Source organism: Canis lupus, chromosome 21 (genome assembly GCF_048164855.1).
Source record: "Canis lupus baileyi chromosome 21, mCanLup2.hap1, whole genome shotgun sequence".
Taxonomy (NCBI): domain Eukaryota; kingdom Metazoa; phylum Chordata; class Mammalia; order Carnivora; family Canidae; genus Canis; species Canis lupus.
This window is the reverse complement of record NC_132858.1, coordinates 36276910-36288730: the sequence shown is the minus strand read 5'-3', so window position 1 is coordinate 36288730 and position 11821 is coordinate 36276910.

Below are 11821 nucleotides of genomic sequence, written 5' to 3'. Positions count from 1 at the left end.
GTATAAAGAGACATTCTTTTTATTCCTTTTTCCCCTTATTAGATCAACTGTTTCTAGTTTATTTCTGCTTGAGATCTCAAAGATCTGTCATTCACACAAAGGAAAATACATACATTTAAGAAAACTAATTGATGATTTTCCTAATCTAATACTGGTACAGACTGCTCCTCAAATTCATCAGGTTCAACACCATTTTCACATACTCCCTCTTCCTTCCTCACCCCTGATCCTCTTGGCCATCCTCTATCTTGGTAGCTCACCATCATCCCTAAAACTTTCTCTCCCTGACTGTCCACTACCCTCTCATATCTCATAGTGATGAATGAATCGCAGGGTCTGTTGCATTGGCTCCATAGTACATTATGAGTCTCTCTGCCATTTTATTCTCCATCTCTGTAGTCCTAGGTTAGGTTATTATCTCCTTTTGGATCATTTTGAATATAACTTCCCACGGATCTGTGCAAATCCAGTCTTCTTTCTTTAAATCGCCTTTCCACAACACTACCAGGGTAAATTTTTTAAATTGTCAATCTTATCACACCATCCCACTTCTGAAAACTCATTTAAAAAATAAAGACAAAATTCCTTAATGTATATTAAAAGATCGTGACTGGTCTAATCTTTTCAACCTTTCTTCACTGTATTCTTTTCCTTCCTATTTGAGCTCCAGTAACCATAGTAATTTACCTGCACCATGATTTCTCTAACCTCAGGGAGTTGGCCCGTTCACTTCCTTGGCCCAGCAGAGATCCCTTCTTCTCTTCACTTCATTACTGCACCCTCATTCATAGGTCAAGTTTATTTACTCAGAAAAAAAATTGCTGACCCCATCTGAGTAGATCACTGTTTGCATGTTATATGCTAATAAAATAATATTCATTGCTTTCACAACATATATTCCATTTTATACTTACTATGTTCTAATTAGTGTAACGGCTTTCTCCTTCCTGGAGTAGGAATTCGCTGAAGGTAGAACATGTGCTTGGTTTTGCTCGCTATTATAGACACCTACTTTGAGATAATGCCTGTGCTGTAACAGGTGAGTGATACATGTTTACTGAGTAAATAAATGAATAAGTAAATTATTTAATGAACACAAAATTGGAGATAGTACTTTTATTATAGAATTCCTCTGGAAATATCTAGTTTATCTCCCTTCTTAGAATAGTAGGTTTCAAAAGTAGACACTAACCTAATCCACTCACATTTCCCTCACATGTCCAAGTTGGAACACAGTTTAAGTGCTTTGTTAGCATTTAAACTAGAAGAAAATATGTAAGTGGAAATAAAAATTTAAATCAATATTTACTTTAAGCAATGTTTCCCCTACTATCTACTCACAAGAACCACAAATTTATGGATGTTCTTCAAAGCAACAGAATCAGAATGGGAACCTCGAAATATACATTTTTAAAGAGTCTTCTCTGGTGTTAGCAAGGAAAGTTTGAGAAACACCAATTTAATATCGTTAATATATTTATAATGTAGTAATGAGCAAAAAATGATGACATCATTCACACATATCTTGAGGAAAAAATATGTTTTATTTTTCCTACCGTCTTTTTTTTTCCACCCATACATTCATACTGATGTATTCCAAAATCAAAATCAAGTTTGTTTACAGTAGATTTGCAAATTGTGCTTCTTTTTCCTGAATCATTAGTACACTTGGGATTTCCTAGTATCAATTTTTTGCTAAAGTAAGAAACATGTTTGTCTGAGTGGTAAAGAAATTGTTACTTATGTCTTCAGGTTGGGGGTATGCTATTTAAGGTTGGATGCTAATAGTGTGGTTGTACTTAATGTGAAATTTTGTAATCCGCAATGGTGCAATTATGTCTCATACATCTTACTATATATTCTTTGGGGAAATCTCAACCTAAGTGCTAACATTTTTCTAGGTTCAACTGTGTGGGTTAAATTGTCTGGAAAATAGCTAAGCTGAGAAAGCCATGTTAAGATTATTGCAACAGCATTTTAGTGAAAAATTAGAGTGTCAAGGAAGAGTTGTACTCAGATGAATGACCTCAATGGGGCAAGTGGTTTCCTAGGGAAAGAGAGAGAGGGTCTTGTCTCTGGCTCAGCATTTTAAAATGATAATAAATGAGATTAATGACACTCTTACGGTTTCAGTTTTAGAACAGTTAAGATTCTGCTAGGGTTGGATCTGGATTGCAGAATTATGATATCTGTTCAATGTACTTCAAAGAGTCAGGATGAAAGTCAAGGCCCTGGAGAACCCCAAGGGCCTCTCCTTATTTGTGGCTTTTGGTTTTTTAAGGAAAATTGCTGCACAGATAGTATCTGTGATCTATTGGCGTGGGAGGTGGAGGGAGCAGTGCTGACTCTCAGCACAAAAGCATTACCTACAAGATGGCCTGGCTATGCCCAGGACATGCATGACTCACTGTATTGCTTCCTGGACTTGGTCAGTTATCAAAACTGCTTTTTACTGTGCTGGAGTCTGTTTCCCATGTGTGTGGTCTAAAGGAATACAAATAGTGCCCTTATTTCACTGAAATTTAGTTTGTGGCCATGTCATTGTATGCTGAACAAAACTAAAAACCAGAAAGTAAGTAGAAAAGGCCTTTTCTCAAAAAACCTGTCACATAAATCCATCCAATGATGTTATTGGTGTTAATTTATTATCTAATATTGCAGTGACTGCTTTCTCAACACTAGCTGCAACACTAGTGGTTCCAAAAAGGAACTCTTACACTGTGTCTCAGAAGACTATAGTATAGTTGAATAATTCCTTATGGTTTAAGATACCGGGGTTTGAAGAGAGCAAATACTCTAGTAGTTTGAAAACACCCTATTTAGTAAGAAGTCTCCCGGAAAAGGCAGATGATGATGTCCTTTGAGTTCCAGATGGCACGGTTGTATCATATTCTGCTTATACAACTTGTGTACCACAACAGAGCTTTTTTTTGTTGTTGTTTAAAATTCATAGTCAGCTCTACTATTCTTGCTCTCCTTGTTGGAATAGTAATAAAATATGACACTCTATGAGTTACTGGATGAAACGATTTAAAACTGCAGCATCTTTCCCATACAGTTCTAACACTCTTGGTCAGCTGATGGCTGCAGGTGAATGTCACAGTTAGTATGTGGATGTCTGCTCTGCCAGTCTCCTGAGTTTGGAGCACTGGGAAAATGCCGTGGGCTCAGCAGGGTGTCGTGTGGTCATAGCTCACCCAGGTAATATAAACAGACGTCTGGACTTCTGCTGAGATGGAGTTTCAGGATAGGGCTCTCTTGATGTAAGATTTGATTTAACTTAAAAGAGAAAAAGGACTTCCAAACTGAAAATCATGTCTTCAGAAGGCAAATTTCACAGCATCTTTTTATGGACTATTTAATGATCATCAGAAAGGCAAATTGTGTGCATTCACCATTCACGCTGTGGGAGTTTAATAGATTGCAAAGCTGGTTGTAGTTTGGTCTGGTCCTTATGCATGAGAGAGAATCTGCCCCTTCATAATCTTTCAAAATTGGAACTTGTGGTACTTATATTTTTAGAATCACAATTGAGAGATAGCACAGAGTACATGCACAGTAAATTCACTGAATCTTTCTTAAAAGTTTTTTTATTGAAATTTTTTTAAGAAAGCCCTGTGAATTGTATAAAAAATTTACAACCCCTAACTGGTTGGACTTTAACTTATGATTTAAAGAAGGACTAAGTAACTGGCAGGTTTCGTTACTTTAAAAGACACTTTTTAAACTGTGTTTAGGGCACTGGGTAGGTTATGTAGGTTATGTAAGTTATGTAGGTTTATGTGTCTGCCTTGGGCTCAGGTCATGATCCCAGGGTCCTGGGATGGATCTCTGCTTCTCCTTCTACTGCTTCTCCCTCTGCTTGTGCGCGCGCTCTCTCTCTCTCTCTCTCTTAAATAAATAAACAAATGAATAAATCAACTGTGTTGAGCAAAAGTGGTTTTAGGTCTTTCTGAAGCATGAGATGATGTAGGCAATTATATTTAGCAACTTGCCTGCACACTTTATATCAAAAAGATAAAACTAATGATATTTTCTAGATTTGATGAGTTTATAAATTTAAGGGAGGACAATAAAAGGAATCTAAAAATCTCATATTATACACCCTCCCCACACACATGATTAATGGAAATGATGAAATTCCTACATCTATATCAAAGATCATGATTGCTAAACCTCATGGAGAATAAGTATTGATTTTCAACTGAAATCTATCCCAGACAAGTAAATACATTCATGTACATCTCAGTGAAGGAAATATTTTTTACATAAAGATATGTTAAAATGTGAGAAACTTAAATATATTCAGATTATAGAAAATATACACGGAGGAATTTCACTATGTACTTGTGTTTATAGACATTAAAGGGTAATTTATTCATTAACTTTACAAGTTATACTGTAAACTTTGAAATGTAAGCGTTTTCCAAATGTGATAGAACTTTGGGTACATGATTTGCATTCTGTTGGAATGTTATAGATAGGGGTTATTTCTACTACAGGTGTCATTAGACTGATCCTTTGGTAAAAATCTGGTTTATGTTTGTAAAGCAGTTGTGAACACAGGAGGTTCAGAGTCTGTCCTGTTTTTAAGGGGATAAGTTGTTTTAGTAAGAGTTAAAGACAGTTCTTTTAAAAAGGACACAAAAATATTAGTAAATCTAAAGAGATCACCCTCTAATTATTATAAAGATAGCATATAAAGCTATGAAATTAAATGTCTAAGGATCTAAAGTTTGGTTCTTTTATTATTATGTTTTGCTGCTCTAAGGACAATGCTTCATATGACATAATTCTATCTTTACAAGTTGGTGAACAAGAGAAATGCTCACATGTTAAGGTTTTTCTTGTAATGGACTAATTGTTGCAGACCTTTGTAATATGCTGCTATTCATTATCCAAAATCTCAAAAAAAAAAAAAACTGTTTGACTTAAATATCTACTCTGGATCTGCAGTCTGATTTCAAGCCTTTTGAGATATTCTAGACAGGTCTCTTTTTACGGAGGCATCAGTGTGGTGGCAGAGGCAAGAGTGGTGATGCTTTCTTTTCAAATGTCTTTAGGATGATACTGTTACTTCTTAGAATAGTGAGAAGCTTCTCTCTAGAAGCTTGCATAATTTGTATTGATGCTAGTAAGACATGGTAAATAGCTTTGAGAAAACAGATTGCTAACATATTCATGTAGCCTCATTTGGAATATAAAATAAAGAGGTAATGAATGACTGATGGGAAACTTTACCAAATGTATTTAAGAATTTTTTAAAGGCTTATTCAGGGAAGAAAATAGGTTTTGTTTTTGTTTTTGTTTCTAGATTTTACTTATCTATTCATGAGAGACACAGAGAGAGAGAGAGGCAGAGACACAGGCAGAGGGAGAAGATTCCAGGACCCCAGGATCATGAGCTGAATCAAAGGCAGATGCTCAACCAGTGAGCCACCAGTTGCCTCAAGAAAAATAGGGTTGTTTTTTTTTTTAGTCATGATACATGACTTTAGACACTTTTATTATCCCTTGCTACTGCACCAAGAACATTAAGACAGGGCTGTGATCTTTAAAACATGTGGACACACATGCACAGAGTGTAAACATAGCATATATACAACTATGCTTATCTTAAAGTGGATTATGTACTCTTCACAGAGACGGACGTGCATTTACTTGACTACGTTTTCATAAGGCTTACCAAGAAGGAGCCACAGGTGGTCAGAGAGAACAGAGGACAGATAGGTAGACAAGACCTGGCAGATGAGGAGAGAATTTCTGAAAAAAGTAAAAACTTAGAGGTTGAGTTAATCTATCAGCAAATGGGGACACAGGAGCTTGAGAGGTAAAAAGGCATCGGGGTATGCAGGACATTTATCCAGCATGGCAGTTGGACTTTATTCGGTGATAGTGGAGAACCACAGAAGCTTTTGGAGTCTTCTATGACGTTGTTCTGCATTTTAGAAAGAGCACTATCATCCTGTCAGTTGGATGGAAAATAGATTGGGAGTGGTGAGAATAGATGCAGCGCGGACAGTTCAAGGAGCTGTCCCAGAAATCTCCGCAAGAGAGAGACTTGAATTTGACAAGGGGTAAATAATGATAAAAAAGGCAATGAAAGAAATACTTAGCATGCAGAATCCCTTAGAACTTGTGAGTGATTTGAGTTGGGTCTCAGAAGAAGGAAAAGAAATGCAAAACCCACCTTTGGCATTGAACAACTGAGAGACATCATGGGAGGAGGCATAGATTCAGTGAGTTCAAGTGTAATTCAACCCATTAAGTCATGAGTTTAATTTTGAAAGTGTTGAGGTTTATTTGTGCACATCCCAAGAGGCAGTGAAGACAAACATCTAGAGATCAGAAGACTGATCTTACCTACGAAAGAATGAAGTCATGAAAGTACTTAAGACTCCTTATAGAGAATGTGTCAAGTAGTAAAAGATGGTCTAGATAACAGATTTTTAGTAATACTAATATTTATGGGATGGTTGGAGGTGGAGAAGAAGAAACCAGATAGGAAATTCAGGAAAGTATTGTATTCCAAGGACCCAGAGATTAGAAGCTTTCAAGGAGGAATTGGTAAACAACCATTGATTCATCCATTAATTCACAAGTACCCATTAAGCTTCTACTTTGCATCAAGCACAATTGTGGAAAACCCCTATACCGGGCACTGCTTTCAGGGAACTTACAGAAAGGTGGGAAAATAAATATAAATTAAATAATCACACCAATACTTCATTGTAAATTTCAAATAGTCATGAGTAAAATTATTATTAAAAACTATAAAAATACAAAGCAGGTGAACTTCTATGAGTTCTGGGAACCCCTGTCTGAAGAGGCAAACTTTGACTTAAAATTTAGGAAAGAAATAGGAGCTAACAAGGCACAGTGGGGTCGGGGGCAGAGTTCTGGCATCTGGCAATGAAATGGCAAACATTGCGCACCTACTAAGTGAGGAATTTAGCCATGTACCCTTAGCTCCAGGAGTTAACCTGCAACTTTTAGCATGAAAATGGTTTCAACTTCCAGGAGTTTTTAAAAAATACATTACTACTTTTAGGCAACCAACCACCCCGGAGATCAAAAGGGATGTTGGAGTTTGGTACATTTCCACTTTAGGCTGAGAGGTCATTAATTATAGGAAATATGAACTTACTAATTTATTAAATATTTATTCTATTACGTGTAATATGTGTGAGATACTATGGGGAAGATAAGTTCCATATTTTTTAAAAATCAGCTTTATCACTATAATTTGAAGGACAATTTATATATTCATCCAGTTTAAGTGCATAATTCAAATATTTGGTACTTTTACTAAGTTGTCACATTATCTTTAATAAATTTTTTATACATTAATTGATGTATTTTTCCTTCCTTGGATGGCAAAGGATCCTACCAGGCTGAACAATGAAATGCTGCCCTTCTGAAGCTTTACTAGGGCCAGTGTTACATGCTTGATCCTTCTACTCAACAATAAATGACATTTCTAAGCCCCTAACTTAAAACTGAAAAGTAAAAGAAATCCCAATTTTAAGCATTAAGTCAATTTTAAATGTTCATTACAAATTAAAATACATTGGTCTTCCAGTTTCTATTTTCTTTAAATAATTCAAACTCCATTCAAGAAAGTAAAATAGCCACCTGGTAAAATTAAGAACTGTTCGATGTCCCACTGGCAGACAGTTCATCCTATAACTAACTATTACTTAAATTCAAGTTCTCAAGCATAGCATAGGTTCCTACAGTTACCGTGTCACCTGTCCCAGAGACAGGATGATGTAGTTCAGGAGGACTTTTGCCACAGATTCACAATGAAATACTTGTTGAGAAACTTTCCGTCGGAGTCTCTGAGTTTAATAGAGGTTTCTCAGCATGGCAGTCTAGAATATGACAGTACAGATACTTACATTACTGTTTTATAGCAAAACAATGTAATTATTGCTTAAGTTATGAAACAGTACTTCTTTTTATATTTAGAAAAAAAAGCAAAACTATGGAAAAGGAATAAACATTTGTATCTGTTTCGTGTAAGGTATATGATAGATGTATACAGAAGGAGACCTGAACTGAGATCGAGAATCAGATACAACTGATTGAGCCACCCAGGTGCCCTGGTTTATGTTTTTTATAATGAATTTCTCTTCCCTTTGTTTCAAGAGATGGAGATGATTATGCTACACCACTACAGCTGTCACTGGGGAGCTCACCATATATATTAATAAAAATGTGAAGTGATTTTCTCTTGAATGTAATAGAGACCAACTAAATATTTGTAGACTCACTGTGATGAATTAACTTGACTTTAACAACAAGGGAAATAAAATTGTTTCTTTTGTTGGAAAACTATCTCACACATTTGTGCTAATACAGGCATATCTTAGAGATACTGAAGGTTTGGTTCCAAGCCACCACAATAAGGTGAATGTCATAAAGGGAGGCCAATGAACTTTTTGGTTTCCCAATATATATGTTAGTTTTACATTATTCTCTAGTCTATTAAGGGTGCAATAGCATTATGTCTAAAACGATGTACAAACCGTAATTAAAAAAAAAACACTTGCTTACTAAAAACTGCTAGCCATCATCTGAACTTTCAACAAGTTGCAATCTTTTTACTGATGGAGGGTCTTGCCCCGATGCTCACAGCTGCTGACTGATGAGAGTTGTAGTTGCTAAAGTTTGGGATGGCTGTGGGAATTTCTTAAGACAATAATAAAATTTTCCTCATGTATCTATTCTTTCTTTCACAAGCAATTCTCTGTAGCGTGGAATTCTGTTTGATAGCATTTGACCCACAGTAGAACTTTTTTCAAAATTGGATTTAATCCTCTCAAACCCTGTTGTTGTAATATTCTAACTCCTTTGTGCTCATTTCAACAATCTTGAAAGCATCTTCACCAGTAGTAGGTCCCATCTCAAGAAACCACTTTCTTTCCTCATACATAAGAAGCAACTCGTCATTCATTCAAAATTAATCCCGAGATTACAGCCATTCAGTCACATCTCTAGGCTCCACTTCTAATTCTAGCTCTCATCCTGTTTCCACCCCATCTGCAGTTACTTCTCCACTGAAGTCTTGAACCCTTCAAATTCATCCATGATGGTTGGAATTAACTTTTTCCAAACTCCTGTTCAGATTGACATTTTGACCTCTTCCCATGAATCATGAATGTTCTTTATGGTATCTAGAATGATTAACCCTTCCCAAAAGGTTTTCAGTTGATTTTGCCCAAATCCATCAGAGGAATTGTGCACTATCTCTGGCAACTATGGTCTTACAAAATGGGTCTCTTTAGTAATAAGACTTAGAAGTAGCAGTCACTCCTTGATCCATGGGCTATAGAAAGGATGTTGTGTTAACCAGCATGAAAACATTAATCTCATCAGATCTCAATCTCCATTAGAGCTCTTAGATGACCAGGTACATTATCAATGAGCAATGCTACCTTTTTTTTTTTTTTTTTTTTTTTTTTTTTTTTTTTTTTTTTAACCTGAGCAGTGGTTCACAACAGTGGGCTTCAAAAATAGAGAACCACATTGTAAGTAGATGTGCTGTCATCCAGGCTCTGTAGTTCCACTGATAGAGCACAGCAGAGTAGAGGTAGCATAATTCTATGGGGCTGTAGGATTTTCAGAATGGTCAATGAGCACTGGCTTCAAATTAAACTCATCAGCTGCTTTAGCCTCTGAGAGAGTCAAGAGAGTCAGCCTCTGTCCTTTCAAGCTTTGAAGCCAGGCTTTGACTTCTCCTCTCTAGCTATGAAAATCCTAGATGGCATCTTCTTCTAATATAAAGCTATTTTCTGCACATGAAAAATCTGTTGTTTGGTGTAACTACTTTCTAGAATTAGTTCGGTCTTCTGTTGGCAAAGTAGTTAGAACACACACAGCACACTGCTATAGCTTCTGCAATAGCACTTAGTGTTTCACCTTGCAGTTTTATGTTACGGAGACAGCTGCTTTCTTTACATCTTAATAACTAACCTCTGCTAGCTTCAAGTTTTTGCCATGCAGCTTCCTTACCTCACTCAGCCCACAAAAAATTAAAGAGAGTTAGAGTCTTGCTCTGGATCAGGCTTTGGTTTAAGAGAATATTGTGACTGGTTTGACTCCCTATCCAGACCACTAACATTTTTCCATATGAGCAATAAGGCTGTTTTGCTTTCTTGTCATTCATGTGTTTATTGGAGTAGTACCTCTGATTTCCTTCAAGAACTTACTTTTGCATTCATCGCTTGGCTAACCATTTGGTGCAAGAGACCTAGCTTCTGGCCTATCTCCACTTCGGACGTGCCTTTCTCAGTAAGCTTAATCATTTCTAGCTTTTGATAGTGAGATATGGGCATTTCTATAACTTGAACGTTTAGAGGTCATTGTGATGTGGGAAACAAAAGCAGAAGAAAAATTGCTAAATTTCCTTGCTTCCTAACAGCCCATTGACCAGTCCTTGAAACAGGCAGAGTGACATTCCTCTAGGGACTCAGCTGCCTCAATGTTAATACTTTGCTAAGGGCAAAAGGCAATCCTAGCCTGATCCCCAGGATCCTGTAAGACTATTTTAGCATATAAAAATTCCTTTGGAAACTTCCTTTATCTCTACCCCCCAAGATACGTGTTGGCAATCATCCCCCAAGCATATGATCTCAAGGGTCTCATGATAAAGGTTGTATTAGTAATAAATAACCTTTTCCTAACAATAGCTAGCCCCTCAAGGTCCTGAAATTCTTGCTTCCAAAATTCCTTTGAGACTTATGTTCTCCCTAACCTCCTCTCACTTGAAAGTATCTAAGGGGCCACTCTTCATGACCCCAGTGCAGCTCTTTCTGCCCATGGGTTCTGTCCCTGGGCTTTGTGCACCAAAAGCATCTCAAGAATTCTTTCTTGGCTCTCTGCTTCATACTCTAACATCTTTCCTACATCAAATGGTGGTTGTATCTCAGAAAATAGGGAAGTCCAAGGACAAAGAGAGGGATGGGGGAAGGGCTGGTGGGCAAAGTAGTCGGAACACACAGAGCATTTATTGATTAAGCTTGCTGTGTTATTTGGTCATGATTCATGGCACCCAAATGATTACAGTAGTGACATCTAAGATCACTGATCACAGATGATCACAACAAATATAATAATGAAAAAGTTTGAAATATTGCCAGAATTAGCAAAATGTGACAGAGGTGTGAGGTGAGCAAATGATGTCAGAAAAGTGGCACTGATAGATTTGCTGGAGACAGGGTCAAACCTCGACAAACCTTCAAATCGTAAGCAAAATATACTGCAAAACACAATAAAGCAATGTGCATTAAAACAAGATATGCCTGCATATAAATGTACATTTGTACATCAATATTTTTAAAATTTAATAAAGTATTAAGATTTTAATTGGATAGGATAAACAATCATAGCATACATCATCTTTTCCTTTGGCATTCTGCACGTGAGGCTTTTTATGCCAAACCTTCATAAGCTAACTCTAAGTACAATCATCGATGTTTTTTTTCCAATGTAAGGCTTTTAATATGTTAAAAGTAGAAACAGTCACCACTAATGGCATATCATATTTAGCCATTTTTCTTTTTCAAAAAAAGAAAACACAGCAATCAAAACTGAAAAAAAATATTTTCAATCACGTATATGTGCTGGGTTTCGTTCTAATCTAAGGAATTTAGAAAATATGAATGTCTTTCAAACAATCACTTTGCTTGTGTGTCTCAGATGTTATTTGCTTTCTAAAAGGTAAAAAAAGTTAGAGGGCCATTACTGTCCATCTCGAGTAAATTAGGGCCTTTTTATTTCCTTTTTCTTTCATGTGACTCTATTTACGTCTTAACTA